This window comes from Triturus cristatus, chromosome 3_2 (genome assembly GCF_964204655.1).
Source record: "Triturus cristatus chromosome 3_2, aTriCri1.1, whole genome shotgun sequence".
In the NCBI taxonomy this organism is placed as follows: domain Eukaryota; kingdom Metazoa; phylum Chordata; class Amphibia; order Caudata; family Salamandridae; genus Triturus; species Triturus cristatus.
The window spans coordinates 217,364,149-217,384,735 of NC_140584.1; the positions used below are offsets into that span (position 1 = coordinate 217,364,149).

General features: G+C 48.8%; 1 protein-coding gene across 4 annotated transcripts in view; it reads left to right on the forward strand.

Annotated features, from left to right (window-relative positions):
- Nucleotides 1-855: 855 nt before the first annotated feature.
- Nucleotides 856-20,587, forward strand: part of LOC146857044 (histamine N-methyltransferase A-like) — a 504,499-nt gene continuing 484,767 nt past the window's right edge. For 2 of the 4 annotated variants that reach the window (XM_085647540.1, XM_085647539.1), the window contains exon 1: nt 15,372-17,178. The gene's annotated coding sequence lies outside the window, so the exon portion shown is untranslated. Of the gene's footprint in view, nt 1,074-15,371; nt 17,179-20,587 lie in introns of those variants that run through there. The other 2 variants (XM_085647538.1, XM_085647541.1) reach the window with 2 other exon arrangements.

The following is a 20,587-nucleotide window of genomic DNA, read 5'->3' on the forward strand; positions in this document are numbered from 1 at the left end:
GCAGGGCCACCTCCCCTACCTGGGCCAGGGTGGCATCGGACAAGGAAGAAGCCTGTGGCCTTTGCAAGCTGGACAAATCCCTCAATTCCCTGTTGGAGGCCCGGTCCCCGCAGGCCCGTGGTGCCAGCCAGCAGACTGAGGCTCATACCCTGGTCAGGGCAGGATATAGCCTCCCCCACACAAGGGTTGCCTGGTTTTAAGACAGCCACTAGTTAACTTGTCAGCATCCAGTGGGCAAAAGCAGGGCCGGACTGGGAACAGAAACCGGCCCTGGAAAACTGCTCAGCCGGCCCCCCTGGGAGGGGAGGGAGGTGCGGCGAGATTTTTGCTAGAGCCAGTTTCGGCCGATTTTGTTACAGGGGGCCAATATTGCCGTCTTCCTGTAACAAAAATGGCCCCCCCAGGGGCTGAAAACCAGTTCCCACCCAGGAAACCCCTGGTACCCGCTACAACCAGTCCAGCCCTGGGTAAAAGGGTCACTTGTGACATTTTCATTCTCAAGGCCGTTCCAGACAATGCACGAGTATAGGGTAGTGAACCACATAACCAACCCTGCCTTCCTAATGTGAATTCCTGCCAGGCCTATCCCAACATGCAAAGAATCTTCGCTACCTCTATCAACGGGTAGATATAACGCACAGCTACATAACTGCACATGAAAAAAAATGGGATTTCAACGGTTTAGCTAGAATTACAGCTGTTATTTGGCAGCACAAAACAGAACTCCGTGCCAAACATTCACTGTGGAATTGGGAAATGTAATGTTTAATAATCGACTACTGTCTGGTAACTCATTTCTGCTGGAGACAAAACCACACCTTCTGTCCCGAAATGCCCTTCGGTGTGGGTGGAGCTGTTGAAAGTTTGACTTGGCAGGTTCGTCTAGTGTTTTCCAAGTTCCAGATATAAGCAGCTCCCACTCTGAGACTTCAAATCGAGTCCTCGAGATCGCTATTACCTAAGTGAAAACGCTTTATCATTTCTGAATAACATCTCCAGAATTGTAATCTTTTTCTGCGAACATTGCTTGCTGCAGCCTTAAAGGAAATTATCATAGTGGAGTAAGGAGTTAGGTAAGTCTCCCACTGTTTATTTAACACATGTGACTATTTTCTTTGCTGTACATTTGGGTAAACACATACTAGGTATTAGCTACAAATTCGTATAGTTGTATCTACGTTCGTTTATAAAACCGATATATATTTATTTAACATGCAGATTTACATACTGGATTTAAAATAACTAGTTAATTTCAGACTTTGCAAGGCTATCCCTGTTTGTGACTTTTCTTTCCTATTTTGAATCAGTACAAATATTGTAAATATAGAGTGTGTCATTCGTAAATTCTACTATCCATGATTTGTGGATTATCCAACAGTAGAGAGTGGTTACGAATGCGTGTTTTTCATTATCTGCTGTACCAACAGTGGATATTTGAACGTAAATAAGCTACTGATCATGTTTACATACTCATTTGTTCAGTTCAAATTAACCAGCAAATTACGACAACCAACATACGCCAATTATTTTCATAACACAACTCAAAAATTCATCTGTGATGGTACGTTTTTCAGGGATCATTAGGTAAATTGAGCCTTTTACCCCCGTGTAAAGCAGGTGAGAGAGAGATATCCATCTGCTGGCTCAACTTCAAAATGTGGAAACCAGATAACCGAGAATTAGTACCTCCTTCCCTGCTTTTTCAAAGTGTGTGATCCTCAGCAAACATTTTATTTCACAGATCTTATTTTTTCTTTATTTTCCCACATAAGTGTACATTTAAATACTTGATTTCCGGATATGCACTTTACAAGCTCCTTTAATGTTTGATTTATTAGACTGTAATCGTGTCCCATCTTTAATAACAATCTCTGCTTTGTTTAGGGGTTACATGTGTGCTGGCTTGCCTCTTAGGTCACTAATGGCATTGTCGTTGAGGAGAAAGAAATTGCTGTTTCTAGGTTCAAAGTCATTAAAGTTTCTAGGTCTGATGTGCTAAGGAAAAATACAGGGTTTTTTACACGATATACATTGCAAATGTTTTCATGGCTTGGATCGTATAGCCAATCAAGAGCCTCGACCTAATTTGCTGTTGCATCCACCTCTATTTGCAGCGTATGGTTAGTACATGGAGCAGCCAGTCATTTGATAAAATGAGTTATAAAAAGTGACAACTGGAGATGTGGAGCCTTGTCTACACACACAGTTTTGACAGCTCTGCCATCAAGACTTCTCGCAACAGACATGAAGAGTGTGTGCAGTGAAAATACATTTAAAACATGTTATCCCAGGGCAAGGAGTCCCGGCTATTGTGTTGAACATGAAGATAGTCATGATTTCCCTGTGAGAACTACAAGGCCATTTGGGACGGGCGTGGGTCAAGCTTCTGGAAGGGGTTTTTGGGAGTGACACTCCGCAAATGCATTCTTGGCTTGTGGTTGGGTCTGGGGGCCCTGGGTCGTGTTTGTGATGTCTGTGGTCATAGAAGTGTTCATTGAAGGGGTGCACATGTGCTACATTCTGGAATTAACAAATAATGGCAGTAGTAGGCTTAGAAAGCAGTACCAGCCTCATGTTTCCTCACATACACTAGCAACCAGACACCAAGAGGTGATAAGATGTATGCTGACAAAGTCTAACCACTTGCAATAGCTTGGGATAGCATTTCAACCCATCATGTTTCACCCAGTGTGCTACTATAAACAGAGGCCCACACAATGCAAATCTCTTCTGACCCTGTTCATCATTGAAAGTGTCCTCCCTGAACCTTGGACATCTCATCTTTCCACCCTGCTGCTCTCTGCTTTTTACAGTTGGGATATTTGAGATTTACAGCCCCAAATCTCTCTGGCTAAGGTACACCCCTGTCAAGGACACTCCAATAGCACTTTATATTGAAATTACGGAATGAAATGTAGTTTTCCAAGGCTTACTCATGTTGTTGCCACATTTTGTAGAAGGATTTTTATGTTGCATATCAATTTTCCCTCTGTATGCTGTAATAATAATTCCGAAACAATTCACACAGCTCTAAAATACATTTTATTTTATATATTTATGTGTTTGCTGTTTCCAGATTGTCTCGAAATAGAAAAAAAAAAGGTTTTTATTCCTTTTTGCAATTCTCTATAGGTTTCTCCTGTGATTCTGGATTGACAAGTGTTCATGGAGAAGACCCATCTGGCCTATGCTAATGTTGGCTCATGCTCCCTTTCTTGCTGAATGACTTTCTCCCACCCCTCAGTATGTTTGCACTTTGCACAGTACCTTTTGTCCATTCTAGTTCTTTTTAGTGAAAACTAGGCTTTCAGCCTCCGTTGGTAGGTGAGAGCCAACACTGCTATGGTTAGGTTGCACTCAGCAAGGCTCCCTAAGTGAGGTTGACAGTGTCCTAATATGGGCTAACAAATGTGCCTGCAGTCCTCGACTTGTGCTTCTCTGCACACTGATCCAGGAAAGCAGGGCATGTACCAGTTGAAGAGGAGGTGGCGCCAGAGTTGCATTGTTCACGATGTAGTGGATCGTACCACTTGGGATCTTCCTCAGGCACAATCATAAACCTCACCATCTAAACAACCCTGTTTCTTAGTGATGAGTACTTCAGACTGGTTGAAGTTCTTTCCGTTGGAGTGGCATTTCCTTTAATACTTTATGTGTTTAATAGTAAACTGCAGGATGAGGTCAGAATTGTCTAGTGCCCTGATGTTTCTTGCGCTGAGTTAATTCAATCAATCAGGGATTTATAGGTCTCACTACTCCCCGGTGAGGGTCTCAAGGCACTGGAGGAGGGTTTATTCAGGCAACTCCGGTCATTCGAAAAGCCATGTCTTGAGGCTCTTCCTGAATGCTTGCAATGTGGGGCTTCATCTGATGCTGAGGGGGCATTTGTTCCTGGTCTGGGCCTCGATGTAGGAGAAGGATCTGGCTCCTGTTCAGGCTCTGTGGATGTGGGGGATTTCGGCCAAGGCCTGGTCAGTGGAGTGGAGGTTTCTCATCTCCATTGAGGTATTGGGGTCTGGTGTTGTGGAGGTCTTTGTAGGTGTGTGTGAGCAGCTTGAAGGTCACTCTTTTATCGACGGGGAGCCAGGGGAGGTATTGTAGGTGCCGGGTGATGTGGTCTTGTCATGGGATGCCGAGAAGTCTGGCTGCGGCGTTCTAGACGGTTTGGAGTTTGTGAAGTAGAGATTTGTTGATTCTGGCATAGAGGGCGTTCCAGTAGTCCAGCCTGCTGGTTATGAGTGCGTGAGTGACGGTTTTCCTGGATTCAGGGGGAACCATTTGAAGGTCTTGTGGAGTATGCAGAGGTTGTTGAAGCATGTGAAGATACAGCATTGATCTGTCTGTTCATGGTGAGGGGGAGTTCAGTATGATGCCAAGGTTGCAAGCATGGTCCGCGGGAGTGGGGGGGCTGCCGAGGGTGTGGGGCCACCAGGTGTTCTCCCACACAGAAGGGGTGGATCAGAGGATGAGGACTTCTATTTTTTCTGAGCAGAGCTTCAGGCAGCTGCTGCACATTCCAGGTTGTGACGTCCTTCATTCCTTCCTGGAAGTTGTGCCTGGTGATGTTGAGTTCCTTGATGAGGGAGAGGATGTGCTGGGTGTTGTCGGTGTAGGATACTATGCTGAGTCCGTATTTTCTGACGATGGTTGCAAGGGGGGCCATGTAGATATTAAAGAGTGTGGGGCTCAGGGAGCATCTTTGGGGTAATCCTCATCTGATCTCTGTGGGTTTGGAGAGGAAGGGCGGGAGTCTGATTCTTTGAGTTTGGCCGGCTAGGAAGGAGCAGATACAGTCTAGGGCAGTTCCCTGTATACCTGTGTTGTGGAGTCTGGTGGCTAGTGTGCAGTGGGAGACAGTGTCAAAGGCTGCTGAGAGGTTTAGTAGAATGAGGGCTGCAGTATGGCCTTGGTCGAGGAGTGTGCAGATGTCATCCATGGCAGCTAGGAGGGCGGTCTCTGTGCTGTGGTTACTGCGGAAGTCGGATTGGGATGTGTCAAGGATGTCATTGTATTCCATGAAGTTCGTCAGTTGGATGCTGACGCTCTTCTCTGTGACTTTGGAGGCGAAGGGGAGGATGGAGATTGCAAAAAAACGGGAGAGAGAGGGTCCACAGGAAAAGTTTAACGACCTCCACAGACACTTTCCCAACCAACTCTCGCAACAGAACAATGAGGTGCGTGACACGCTTAGTGTTATCACTCGTTTGCTTCTGCGGAATGAATCCAGCCTGATCGGGGTCCACAAGCCCAGGCATATAGGGGGCAGTCGGGTGGCTAGTATGCCAGTGTAGAGCTTCAGATCCATGTTCAGAAGCGCAACGGGCCGGTATGACCCACAATCCATCTTGTCCTTCCCTGGCTTAGGGATGACGGCTATCGCTGCTTCCAACATGGAGAAGGGGACCGCCCCGGGTGCTGCGAAGGAGTTGAAGAGCCGGGTGAGCAGAGGAGTGAGCATTGAGCAAAACTGCTTATAAAAAGCCGCGGTGTAGCCATCGGGGCCAGGCGATTTGCCTAGCTTCAAATGAGCAATAGCTGCTATGACTTCCTCCGGCCTTATCTCTCTCTCCATGTGAGCTGCTTGGTCTGGTGTCAGGGTGGGAAGACGAGCTTGGGGTAAGTACGCATCTATGTCCATACTCTCCAAAGGCTGTTCGTTGTAAAGTTGGGCATAAAAGTTGTGGAAGATCTCTGCAATAGCCGTGTCGCCCGAACACATCACTCCTGCTCGGTTCCTAATCTCCTGGACTCCCTCTCACTGTCGAACCTCCCAGAGCTTGTGCACGAGTATTCGCCCACATTTATCCTCGCCAGTATAAAAGGAGTGCCGCAGCCGCATCGCAGCGTATTCCGCCTTATCACGGTCAATAGCAACCAGCTGTGCCCAAGCTGCCGTCAGCTGTCGCCATATCCGGGGGGCCCGGTACGCTGGTGCATCTGCTCTAGCACACGTACCTTCTGTGTCAGCTCTTCCCTTTTCGCTTTATGGTCCGCGTTGTCTGCGGAAGAGATGGCAATGACTTCACCTCTGATGACTACGTTAAGGGCCTCCCATCGAGTAGAAAGAGCTGTGTCTGGACTGCCATTGTGTAATAAATAGTTCTCTAGTGCACGCTGTATCTGGGCGACTGTGTCTGGTCTGTGCAATAAAGTGTCGCGGAAGCGCCAGTGTCTAGTCGGTCGCCCTATCTGTGGAAGGGCCAGTGTAACCTCCATTAGGGGGTTATCGGACAGATACGCTGCCAATATGTCGGCCGAGAGAGTAACAACGCGGAGATCCTTCGAACCCAAAAGTAGTCCAGTCTGGCATATGTTTTGTGTGTGTTAGAATAATATGAAAATTCTTGTGATCGAGGGTGGTGTTGTCGCCATAAGTCTGTAAGGTCTAGGTCATGCAGCCTAGCGGGCCCTGTAGGTGAGAGGGCGCCAACCTGACTTGTGCGTTGTGCTGATCTGTCTAGGTCGTTGAACACCAAGTTGATATCCCCCCTATCAATATGTGATGCTCCTGAGTTGCCGTAGCCTCCATGAGGACTTCATGTAAGAATCGTTCTCGACCTTTGTTGGTGGCATAGATAGACCCCACAATTAAAGTGTGACCACCTATGGTAAATTGGTAAGTGAGAAGTCTGCCCTTAATCTCAAACCCTTTCTGCACCATTTTTCCCAGGAAAGCCCTTGAAACCAAAATAGCCACCCCTGCGATCTTGGTGGGTTTAGAAGAAAATAATTGTGTCAGAAAGGTGTGGGACCTAAGCCGGTGGCAGTCCTTGGGGAGCAGGTGTGTCTCTTGAAGGAGGCAAATATCTGCCCCTGTACTCTCTAGATAGGAAAGAAGTGCCCTGCGTTTGATGGGGTTATGGAGCGCTCTCACATTAAGAGTGAGAATCTTAACTGATAGTGGCATCTAGTACCTAGAGATGGATGTGGCACCAATCGTGATTATCGGGAGAGCAAAAACCCGGGAGAAGCTTGCAAGGGGTGACCCTCAACGCCAGCGCAAGAACGAGTAAACAATAGTACCCCATGGACTGGGGGCCCCCCGGAAAAAAGTGACAGAAGGAAAGAGTAAGTAAAGAGACGATTAGAGCAAAGACCAGCAAAAAGTGGAGCAGAAAAAACAGGGCACAAGCGCCAAAAAAGGTCCTGAGTTCTATCATTAGTCCGTCATCCAAAGAAGAACAGAGAAAAGGTCTATGGGGTTGTTGTGCGGCCCTCTCCACCCCAACCCCCCAAGCATCAATAGAAGGACAGAAGCATGTTAGCCAGGCTCAGTCACGTAGTCGACACCTTGGCCAGGGCTTCTGGCAAAGCCTCGAGTGCGGCCTGTTGCTCTTTCTTGACCACCAGTGGATCTGGTCGCTGGGCGCGGTGTTGTCGGCGCTGTTGCCTCTATTTCGGACGACCATCGCTGGACCCATGATCTGAGCGCTCCCCCTCGTCTGCGTCTTCTGGGATAGGGATCCTGAACAGTTTGCTTGCCTCAGACAAAGAGCGGAGTTGGTACAACTTGCCATCATGCCTGAAAACGAGGCGGAATGGTTGTCCCCAGGAATAGGGAGGGCCTCCGTGATGGGCCGGAAGATCTTAAGTTTCTGGAGCGTAATAGCAGCAAGGTCTTGGTAGAGGATGGGCGATTGGTTGCGGAAGGTGATCGATTGAAGCAATCTAGCTTTGCGTAGAATTTCTTCCATGGTGTTGAAGTCCTGGACGCAGACCAAGATGTCTGCCAGAGGTGCTGTTGCCGCCCTAGGTGGGCCCACCCTGTGCGCTCGGTCCAGCTTGAGATCAGAGTCCAGTGGGTTGCCCAGGATATGGTTGAAGAGCTCATGCACATATTTGAAGATATCGCCGGCTTCTTCATTGGTTTTCACTCCTCGGATTCTAATGTGGTGGCTGGAGCGGTTTCAAGGTCTTCCAAGTGAGATTGAACGTTCTCCTGCTGCCATGTATTCGGATTACCTCCTGTTGCATGGCGGCCAATTCGGTTTCCTGGGTGTCTCTTATGTCTTCCAGGGATGCCACTCTCTCCCCTATGTCGTCTACGTCCTTGTGTATGTCTTTAATCCTCGCTGTGAGGTCACGTTTCACTGTCTGGAGGTCATCCCGTAGGGCAGCGAACAGGGACTCCAGAAAGGCCCACGTCACCGGTGCCTCCATAGAAGTGGCCATCTGTGCTGTTGCGTCCGGTCATCCGAGGTCCGCTAACCCCCCGCTCTGTGTCCGGGCAAAGAGATCCTTCAGCGATTTTTCTCTTGTGGCTGATTTGTCCATTCTGCCCTGGGTGGATGTCATGCTCAGCTCTCCCAACGGTACCGGCACTGGCAAACACGAACCAGGCTGTATGGTGAGCCATTATGGTGCAATATCGTCTGATACGGAAATCCCACTCCGCGTCTCCGGGCCCAACCGTGTGCGTACCAGCTCTACTCCGCACCCAGTACATAGTGCTGCCAAATATCAGCCGGCAATCGGCTGGGCCCCTAATGGTGCGCCGGGCGTCCCTACCTTCCAGGCCTAGGTGCGTCAGGACACCATGCAGCTTCAATCAGTGGAGGCCGGTGGGGCAAGTCCAGTAGTCTGCCTCTATGTACGGCCTCCTCTGGCTTGAGAGCGAAGTTGCGCGAAGGGGGAACATGGTTAAGCGCTCACAGGGGTGCGGCAGCACCCGCCAGATGCAGGGCCCCTTCAATTATCCAGCACTGGTTTCTATAGGATCAATGGCTGCAGATGGCAGGGTGGTGCCGTCACTCCCGAGCCACTACCTGCTCCATAAAGCCCAACAGCGGGGGCCAGCCCAGCGGTGTCCAGGAGAGCAGATCCGGCAGGATCCCTCTTGGTGGACGCCGGACTGGGTGTACTGCCAGAGCCCCAAGCTCTAATCAAGCCTGCCATGGGGCCCAGCACGGCCTTGAAGTCCTCGAGGAGGCTCCAGGGAAGGAAGCTGCAGTGGGGAGTGGGCGTTTGGTGCGACTCGCCGTGGGAGCCCCGGGGGTCACTCCACCGGGCTGAAGGCCAAAATGCCTCCCGATTGCACACACCCCCACTGCCAACCTCCAAGCATGTGTGTGCTCCGGCTTCAGCCAGGAAGGCCGCCGCTCCTCACAAAATGGCAGCCTTTGTTCGGAAGCCGATCGCCGGCGCTGTTGCTTACAGGTCTGAGGCATCATGGGCAATCCTTGGGTCTGGCCAGCGACCCCGGCGGAGTGATGTCACTTCGCGGCTAGGGGCGGAAGGCTCTAGCCCCCGCAGCCGCGGTATCGCCGGCTTCTGCTGTACACTACTTCTCTGCCACACGGCTCCAGCTCAGAATCGGAGGCATGAAGCACAGCCACGGGAGCCCCAGGAGTCACACCTGGTAAGACGCCGATTGTGCTAGGGCACCACAGCTGCCAAATCAGTCGCTTTCGGTGCGATTCAGAGCCAAGGCTGGTGCTAGAAATCGGTGGGCAGGGTAGAGAAGGCAAAGTACGTCTTAGCTCTCCGCCATCTTGGCCACGCCCATCATATAGTTTTAAATGCTAAGTCAAAGTGGCAGTAAACTGCACACACAGGCACTGCAGTGGCAGGCCTGAGACAGGTTTGAAAGTCTTCTTCTGAGGGTAGCACAATCAGTGCTGCAGCCGACTAGTATCATTTGAAGTAAATACTCTGGGTATATGGTATACCACTTTACAAGGGGCTTACCAGTACACCAAATATGCCAATTGTAGGAGAGTAGGATCTGCTTCACATGGGTACCCCCACTTTTTGCTTGTGTTTCACTGTTTTTCGACCTCAGTCTGGCTGTGGCCCTGCTAATCAGGACCACAGCCTAGCTGCTTCCTCTCTAAAATGGTTTCCATGTACATTAGGTACATATCTAACTGGATTCTGGAGTGCCTTATAAGACCCTAGTATATGGTATACTATGTACCTAGGGCATAGGTACCTCAGAGGCCTACCAGGGGCTGCAGCATATATTATGCTACCCCTGGGAAGCACTCCAAAATGACACCACAGGTCTGCTACTGCAGCCTGGGTAAGGGTGTGCTTGCACCCCTTACAGTGGTATAGGCTACCTATATCACTACCTTATACAGACACATATAAACCTATAAGCCACTCCTATGGCAGGCCTTGACAATCCTGAAGGCAGAGTGCTGGTTTTATGTGAGAGGGTGCCCAAGCATGAGCTGAGCCCCTCTGCAGCTTTCGGAAATACTTCCTTATGGCTCTTCTGTGATACAGCCATACCATATACTCTTAAGTGCATTATAACCTCGCTGTAAATGCTAACATTGGGATGGCTGCATCAAAACATGTTGTGTTTGGTGTCAAACGCTTTGGAATATTACCCCCCCCCGCCAGTCCTGGCGGCGGGGGTAGCATTCCACCCTTCTAGAGGGAGAGACATGTTCACACTGCCTAACCCGGCAGGACTTTCCTGAGCCCTGGCATCACAAAATGGATGCCTCTGCCACAGACACGGGTCTGGCCTCCTGCTGCTGACCGAAACTCCGGCAAGGGAGGCCTGGACAATAGGTTTCCTGTCGAGGGGAGGTGTCCCCACCTCCCCAGACAGGCTGATGTGTATTGGGGCTGGGCGGTAGCACTCTCTGGTGCTTTGAAATCCTGCACTGGGGTCACACTTGGTGTCCCTGTGCATACTCCAGTTCAAACCGGTTGCAGGGGCTACCTGCCCCTGCTCTGGCACAAAACTGGACAAAGGAAATGGGTGTAACCACCCCTCTTTACTGGTCCACCCATAGGTGGGGCCTTAGAGTTAGTCCATCCCCTTAAACTTAGTATAAGTATAGGAATCCAGTCCCTAGGACTTTAGATTACCCTGGTCGAAACTCTGTAATGTACATCCTGGACCTTCGACGTTCTATCCTGACTAGAAGACTGAAGAAATCTCCCTTGGGGTCAAGGACTGACTCCCCTGCTTGGCAGGCACCAAAGAAGCAACTGACTGGTCTGCAATTCTGAAGCTCCCGCCGGACCCCGAAGTCTCTGCTTCCCCAGAGGTGGATTTCCAGATTTCTTCGAGGCTACCCTGAGTCCACAGTAAAGCTGAGGCCCGTGGCAATCGTGGGTGACGTGGAACCATGACCCCTGGACACCGTGAACTTTTGCAGCAACGCTATCTTCCTGGTCCCCCTTGAAGTTGTGCTTTGGGCTCCGAGTAGCCCCAGCCTTGAGCACCTCTTGCACCAAAGATTGTTGGCCTCCACTCTACGAGTGACCCATGGGCCAGCTCCAAGTGCGACCACTCGAGGCTCCTTCACGATCACTAGCCCATTGGCTAGCAGGTCCCCATGAAGGCGACTCCTTTTCTGATTGGGCTTACCTGATTGCTCCAGACGTGCCCTGACTTACCCTTGCTGGGTGATTCCCTCAGACCTTGCTGGTCTGCACCGCAGTCCTTTCTCTGAATTCCAGTGACTTGCCGTTGCCAAGGCTTGTTGGGTCCATTCCGGTCGCCGACACTGCAGCACCCCACAGACATCGTTGGACAGCTCGAATCCGGCTCGTCTACTTCATCGACACCTCCTGGACCTCGTGGCTGAAGAGTCAAGACACCGATCAACTCACCTGAAGCACCCGACATCTGTGGGCATTGGTCCATTCTCCCCTCGGTCACTGGCTAGTGACCCAGACTCTGTCCCCTCTGCATTCAGGTTCCTTACATCCTAGATCCAGGCTTGGATCTCTTCGGACACTTCTCCTCTTCCCGGCAGCAGCAGTTCTTTGCAGGCTTCCATTGAAATCGACGACGCGACCCAACACCAAAAGACACCTATGCACCCGGCTTCCCTGGGTGAGGTAAGTCGAGTACTCCGGTTCTCTCGTGGGTGCTAGCCCTAGAACTTCTTAAGTCCAAAAGGGTTTGGTTCAGACTCGATTAGAAGTGTCCCTAATCTTTAAATTTCAAACCGCGACATTGCCCATAGAAGATAATAGGAACCCGCAGTTGTGTTTTCACACTGCATACAGCTCCCGTGGGTCCCCTGTGTCACTACCTTCGGTGGTTCCTTGGGGTCCCAGTGATTCTAGAGGCAATAGGCCTAGTGCCTGTTCCAGTCGTGGTTCTTATATCACTTTTTTTGGTATATGGTTTGGTACGCCCCTAGGGCCCAAACATGTATTTGTGCTTTTACTGATGCTTGCTCACTTGTAACTTAAGTACTTCAAACTCCAGTCTCATAAAGAGACTAGAGGGGTGTGTGTTAACATCAATACATATATTTTAAATATATACCTGGTGTGGTTGTCCTTTCATTTGATCATTCAAGAGATTATAGACTGGTAAAATAAGCTGCTTTACATTCCTTCTTCAAGACTTAGCCTGAAGGCTGCTCTCCATAGCTACCACTAGGATAGCTTTCATATAAGTTTGTCTTTAACCATTCGCCATAAGGGGTTGTTTGGACTGATACAAGGTGCCCACTAGAACTAGTGGACAGCATATATCAGGCCACCTTCTCACACCAATCATATAGACCAATGTCATCATGTTTAGGTAGAAGCACGTGCACTTTAGCACTGGTTAGCTGTGGAAAAGTGCTCAGTGTTCTAAGGCCAACATGTGAGGCAGCAGGCAAAATGGTTGGGGTTTTCCCCCAACCATTTTACCTTTTGTCTCCCATATTTTCTGATCTAATGATGACAGGTTTAACACCCCAAAACCGTAACGATTACGCATTACCGTGGAGCCTTAGTTGGCATGGGATAGCTGGCCTCTGTGCCGGTGAGTAGAGCCGCTCGCTTGTGAACTGGAATGTGGACGGAAGGGGGAAGCCTCCATCACTCTTAGTCCACTGCATGTCCATGGGGCACCTTGTGCTAAATCATTTGTAGACTACCTGATTCTGGGTCAGGGTTTCGTAAGTAGCGAGGCGGATACCTTGTTGTGATCTTTTGAAAGTCATCCTCTGTTCATAGCTTTTATCTTAGTGCGTGGATGCCTGTGCCACGAGGGATGGGGTGACAACTTGTGGAAGGCTGCCTCCAACATGTGAAGTGCGGCATGGGGGCTCCTTCTCCTGTCCTGCACCACCAGGTGCAGGAATGGGGGCAAACACCTTGCAAGTCAGCATGGTGAACAGATGGCCAGAACAGACACCATCGGAGCCGCTTGGATATAAGAAGCCAGTCAGTGGCTCAAGGAAGGGGACTCTTGAGTGCTATTATCATTGTCATCTCCTGCCAACATTCTGGTCATCAGGTTGGGCCAAGCCACCTGATCACCAGGCAGAGCGACCAAATGACTAGCCAATGACTGACTGCACAGATGACCAGTCAGTTGCTGTCCGACCAGTGTGCAAGAGGGCCTGCCGGAACAGCCAACTCCGACTTTTGTCTCCCCCCAGATTCTGTAAACCCCCACGATAATGAAAGAAAAATGGATTTCCAGACAGGCTCTAGGGGAGACAAGGGGTTGGCTGAGGTTTAACCCTCCTTAATCCCAGGCTCATGCACCAGGAAGGTAGAACGCACCAACCCAGCGCATCTTTAGCTGATGGGCTGAGGCGACAATCCTCACCTTGGGCATGGTGGCTGCAGACAATGACCCTCATGACCTTCCAGGTTGAGGAGCAGAGACAGGACCCAGTGTGAAGGTCCAGGCTGATACGGGGCTAGGTTGGCATACCTCGCGGCAAGAGCAAGGAGGGGGAGTGTCAAAGCACTTCCCTGAGGCCCCACCCAACCGGCCACAGCATCCATGTCTGCCCACAGGAGCGGGCAGAGAAGAATGAAGAGCCGGCTCCCGCGGCAGCATACGAGGGTGCTTGCCAGTCGGGGAGCTGGCAAGAGCAGAGAGCAGCTGGAAGTGGGCTCCCCATGCTTCTCTCCACCTCACCTGGATGCGGGGTGCCTGGGTGGGACTGGGACCTTCGAGGAAGTGGAAAAGTGGCATGAAGCCACCAAGATGGCAGCACGGCTCTTTCCGGAGCAACGAGAGAGCCGCTACTCAAATATGCACAAGCAGGGGTAAAGTGCCCCCTAATGCTTTGCAGGGCCTGGGAAGGCATGCAGAGGAAACTGGCTTCATTGTGGCGTGTGGTGACCCCAGGAAGAAGGGGTCACTGCCATTTATGTGCAAAAGTGCAGGGGGAGCTGCAGGAGCAACACAGTCTCCCCTAGCACGAACGTGGAAAGTTCCCACCCAAAGTCTCTGGGGAACTTGAAGGAAAGAACCCCTCAAGCTGATGGCTAGGTCTACACTGATGTGTGAAAGGCTGAACATGGATTGTCTTCATGGAAGCATCCCTTAGGGGTGGAAATGTGTAATTGCACTGTTGGTGGTTTTACTTAATGTTGTTCGTTTGGGGACTGGAAGTCACATGCAATATTTGAAATTATAAGTAATTTGGATATATGTTGCTAGCCTTTCCTGCCAGGTTGTAATTGCACAATCATGGCATTATAAATGTGAAGCCTTTTAGGGGCTTTGATTGTCTTGCATTATACCTGCTATCAGATATGTTAAGTACCTGTCATTCTATGTGAGGCCTAGACATGTATTCTTGCTACTGCGTTAGTTGAACAACCAGACTGTCAGCCACTGTGATTAAAGTGTGTATATTTTATGTTCAGTATGAGATGCTCAGTCAGGGTTATGTATCACTATGGCAGGTGGTCCTAATAGAAAAGCTTGACGAAATAATGGGATGGGCTGCCTCTAGGGTGGTGCCAGTGGGAAGGGCCCCGCTCCAGGGTTTGGTCAACCCACTGCATTTGGGGGCAAGATGATGTTCATACATGTGAATGGTGGTATGCAGGAGGTGTGAGAATTTTACGCAATGTTAAGAGTATTTCCAACAGCTTGTAAATTGATGCATAGTATTGAGTAGTGTGTGTGTAATAAATGTACTCTTCCTTTTTATAAAGAAAAGTACAGACTGGACAATCAATTATTGAGTGTTATTTCTGAGTACCTGTAAATAGCGATTACTAGCCTACACTATCTCCCCTGAGTAAGCCTGAGACTGCTCTGCAATGCACTACAATGGGGTGTTTGGTTCCCAGTGAAGGACAAATGTAGACCCATTATTTGTGCAGGCCTCACAACTAATGCGTCATTTTCCAACATTGGTGTCTAGCGGCGGGAAACATAGTATCCCATTCTGGTACGCATTGACAGCATTTGATAATTCCAGTTTTGCCACACATTACCTAAGCAGAAATGAGCAAATAATAGAGCACAAGGCTCTGAGAAGGGTTCAAATGTTTGGTTATGTGAAATAAAGGTATGGGAAAGGTAAGCCCCCGCACACATAAGTCATGTGAAGATATTATGGTTTAAAGGTTAAACTGTATTGATATGACTGAGTTATGTTGATTGTAATGTGATGGCGGAATAGGGCTTTCCAGGAAATGATTGCATACCAGTGTTCTAAGCCATATTGTTCCCTTTGAACCCTACACAAACTATCTCTGCATGAGGCGGGAGTCTGGGTTTCCTACAGCTTGGACAGATCCTGTAATCTGCTTGTGGGAGGGAGGCAAAGCCCTGGCTTTTTCCTCTGAAGCCAAGGCTCCAGGCACAAGGCAGAGCCAAATCCATACCCAGGCCAGGGTGGCGTTGGATCAGGCAGGATTCTGGGGCTCCTGTGGCTGAACAGTTCCCAAAATCCTACACCCCAGGAGAGGCTGGTGAAGCCATGGCTATTGCCTGGGAAGTCAAGGCTCCAGGCACTATGCACTTTCACCTTCCCTACCTGGGCCAAGATGGCATTGGGCCAGGAAGGAGTCTGTGGGTTGGACAGCTCCCACAATTCCATCATAACAGGCTTTTGCCTGGGTTTGCAGGGCACTAAGCATGGCCACCTTCCCTACCCAGGTCAGGGTGGCATTAGGCAAGGGAGGAGTCTGGGCTCTTGTTGGCTAGACAGCTCCTGTAATACCCACCCCCTGTAAGAGGCAGGTGAAGCCATGACTTTCAACTAGGAAACTAGGGTCACAGGCAGGGTCACCTTCCCTACACACAACAGGGTGGCATCAGACTGTGGAGAAGTCTGGGGCTCCTGCAGGTTGAACAGCTCATGTAATCCCCTTCCTCCATGAGAAGCAGGCAAAACCATGGCTTTCCCCTGAGAAGCCAGGGCTGCAGGCACCAGGCAGGGCCACCTCCCCTACCTGGGCCAGAGTGGCATCGGACAAGGAAGGAGCCTGGGGCCTTTGCAAGCTGGACAAATCCCTCAATTCCCTGTTGGAGGCCCGGTCCCCGCAGGCCCGTGGTGCCAGCCAGCAGGCTGAGGCTCATACCCTGGTCAGGGCAGGATATAGCCCCCCCACACAAGGGTTACCTGGTTTTAAGACAGCCACTAGTTAACTTGTCAGCATCCAGTGGGCAAAAGCAGGGCCGGTCTGGGAACAGAAACCGGCCCTGGAAAACTGCTCAGCCGGCCCCCCTGGGAGGGGAGGGAGGTGCGGTGAGATTTTTGCTAGAGCCGGTTTCGGACGATTTTGTTACAGGGGGTCGATATTGCCGTCCTCCTGTAACAAAAATGGCCCCCCAGGGGCTGAAAACCAGTCCCCACCCAGGAAACCCCTGGTACCCGCTACAAACAGTCCAGCCCTGGGTAAAAGGGTCACTTGTGACATTTTCATTCTCAAGGCCGTTCCAGCCAATGCACGAGCATAGGGTAGTGAACCACATAACCAACCCTGCCTTCCTAATGTGAATTCCTGCCAGGCCTATCCTTAACATGCAAAGAATCTTCGCTACCTCTCTCAACGGGTAGATATAACGCACAGCTACATAACTGCACATGAACAAAAATTGGATTTCAACGGTTTAGCTAGAATCACAGCTGTTAGTTGGCAGCACAAAACAGAACTCCGTGCCAAACATTCACTGTGGAATTGGGAAAATTAATGTTTAATAATCGACTACTGTCTGGTAACTCATTTCTGCTGGAGACAAAACCACACCTTCTGTGCCGAAATGCCCTTTGGTGTGGGTGGAGCTGTTGAAAGTTTGACTTGGCAGGTTCGTCTAGTGTTTTCCAAGTTCCAGATATAAGCAGCTCTCACCCTGAGACTTCAAATCGAGTCCTCGAGATCGATATTACCTAAGTGAAAACGCTTTATCATTTCTGAATAACATCTCCAGAATTGTAATCTTTTTCTGCGAACGTTGCTTGCTGCAGCCTCAAAGGAAATTATCATAGTGGAGTCAGGAGTTAGGTAAGTCTCCCACTGTTTATTTAACACATGTGACTATTTTCTTTGCTGTACATTTGGGTAAACACATGCTAGGTATTAGCTACAAATTCGTATAGTTGTATCTACGTTCGTTTATAAAACCGATATATATTTATTTAACATGCAGATTTACATACTGGATTTAAAATAACTAGTTAATTTCAGACTTTGCAAGGCTATCCCTGTTTGTGACTTTTCTTTCCTATTTTGAATCAGTGCAAATCTTGTAAATATAGAGTGTGTCATTCGTAAATTGTACTATGCATGATATGTTGATTATCCAACAGTAGAGAGTGGTTATGAATGCGTGTTTTTCATTATCTGCTGTACCAACAGTGGATATTTGAACGTAAATAAGCTACTGATCATGTTTACATACTCATTTGTTCAGTTCAAATTAACCAGCAAATTACGACAACCAACATACGCCAATTATTTTCATAACACAACTCAAAAATTCCTCTGTGATGGTACGTTTTTCAGGGGTCATTAGGTAAATTGAGCCTTTTACCCCCGTGTAAAGCAGGTGAGAGAGAGATATCCATCTGCTGGCTCAACTTCAAAATGTGGAAACCAGATAACCGAGAATTAGTACCTCCTTCCCCGCTTTTCCAAAGTGTGTGATCCTCAGCAAACATTTTATTTCACGGAGCTTATTTTTTCTTTATTTTCCCACATAAGTGACTTGATTTCAGGATATGCACTTTACAAGCTCCTTTAATGTTTGATTTATTAGACTGTAATCGTGTCCCATCTTTAATAACAATCTCTGCTTTGTTTAGGGGTTACATGTGTGCTGGCTTGCCTCTTAGGTCACTAATGGCATTGTCGTTGAGGAGAAAGAAATTGCTGTTTCTAGGTTCAAAGTCATTAAAGTTTCTAGGTCTGATGTGCTAAGGAAAAATACAGGGGGCCTCATTTATGAAAAGTGACGCATCACTGCGTGAAAACAGTGATGCGCCACTTTTCACTGCGCCCTCCCTGCGACTCCAGTGATGCGTCATATTTACAGTATGACGCATCATGTCGCAAGGAGTCACAGATACGTCAGTATTTCTGACGTATCTGTAGGCGCAAAAGTGACGCATCGCTGGAGTGTGTCACAAAAGTGACGCAACTCCAGCAATGTGTCCTTTCACATGGGGCAAGCCCCATGTGAAAGGGCCTGCGTCAGTCTTACGCCTGCCTTGAGGCAGGCGCAAGAAATTGACGCATTTGCACCCTAGAAGTGGCGCAGTGAAATCTCGTAGATTTCACTGCGTCACTTCTACGACCCTTTGTTGCGTCAAAACGCCCCCCTTGCATACATTATACCTGGCGCAGGTATAATGTGGCGCAGGGGTTTACAAAGTGACGCATCTACCTAGATGCGTCACTTTGTAAATATGGCGCAACATGGCGCATGTTTTCTGCCACTGGTGCGTCACAAAAAGTGACGCACCGGCGGCGCAAAAGTGACGCAGGGGCTCATAAATGAGCCCCAGGGTTTTTTACACGATATACATTGCAAATGTTTTCATGGCTTGGATCGTATAGCCAATCAAGAGCCTCGATCTAATTTGCTGTTGCATCCACCTCTATTTGCAGCGTATGGTTAGTACATGGAGCAGCCAGTCATTTGATAAAATGAGTTATAAAAAGTGACAACTGGAGATGTGGAGCCTTGTCTACACACACAGTTTTGACAGCTCTGCCATCAAGACTTCTCGCAACAGACATGAAGAGTGTGTGCAGTGAAAATACATTTAAAACATGTTATCCCAGGGCAAGGAGTCCTGGCTATTGTGTTGAACATGAAGATAGTCATGATTTCCCTGTGAGAACTACCAGGCCATTTGGGACGGGCGTGGGTCAAGCTTCTGGAAGGGGTTTTTGGGAGTGACACTCCGCAAATGCATTCTTGGCTTGTGGTTGGGTCTGGGGGCCCTGGGTCGTGTTTGTGACGTCTGTGGTCATAGAAGTGTTCATTGAAGGGGTGCAAATGTGCTACATTCTGGAATTAACAAATAATGGCAGTAGTAGGCTTAGAAAGCAGTACCAGCCTCATGTTTCCTCACATACACTAGCAACCAGACACCAAGAGGTGATAAGATGTATGCTGACAAAGTCTAACCACTTGCAATAGCTTGGGATAGCATTTCAACCCATCATGTTTCACCCAGTGTGCTACTATAAACAGAGGCCCACACAATGCAAATCTCCTCTGACCCTGTTCATCATAGAAAGTGTCCTCCCTGAACCTTGGACATCTCATCTTTCCACCCTGCAGCTCTCTGCTTTTTACAGTTGGGATATTTGAGATTTACAGCCCCAAATCTCTCTGGCTAAGGTACACCCCTGTCAAGGACACTCCATTAGCACTTTATATTGAAATTACGGAATGAAATGCAGTTTTCCAAGGCTTACTCATGTTGTTGCCACATTTTGTAGAAGGATTTTTATGTTGCATATCAATTTTCCCTCTGTATGCTGTAATAATCATTCCGAAACAATTCACACAGCTCTAAAATACATTTTATTTTACATATTTATGTGTTTTCTGTTTCCAGATTGTCTCGAAATAGAAAAAAAAAGCAATTCTCTATAGGTTTCTCCTGTGATTCTGGATTGACAAGTGTTCATGGAGAAGACCCATCTGGCCTATGCTAATGTTGGCTCATGCTCCCTCTCTTGCTGAATGACTTTCTCCCACCCCTCAGTATTTTTGCACTTTGCACAGTACCTTTTGTCCATTCTAGTTCTTTTTAGTGAAAACTGGGCTTTCAGCCTCCATTGGCAGGCGAGAGCCAACACTGCTATGGTTAGGTTGCACTCAGCAAGGCTCACTAAGTGAGGTTGACAGTGTCCTAATATGGGCTAACAAATGTGCCTGCAGTCCTCGACTTGTGCTTCTCTGCACACTGATCCAGGAAAGCAGGGCATGTACCAGTTGAAGAGGAGGTGGCGCCAGAGTTGCATTGTTCACAATGTAGTGGATCATACCACTTGGGATCTTCCTCAAGCACAATCATAAACCTCACCATCTAAACAACCCTGTTTCTTAGTGATGAGTACTTCAGACTGGTTGAAGTTCTTTCCGTTGGAGTGGCATTTCCTTTAATACTTTATGTGTTTAATAGTAAACTGCAGGATGAGGTCAGAATTGTCTAGTGCCCTGATGTTTCTTGGCGCTGAGTTAATTCAATCAATCAGGGATTTATAGGTCTCACTACTCCCCGGTGAGGGTCTCAAGGCACTGGAGGAGGGGTTATTCAGGCAACTCCAGTCATTCGAAAAGCCATGTCTTGAGGCTCTTCCTGAATGCTTGCAATGTGGGGCTTCATCTGATGCTGAGGGGGCATTTGTTCCTGGTCTGGGCCTCGATGTAGGAGAAGGATCTGGCTCCTGTTCT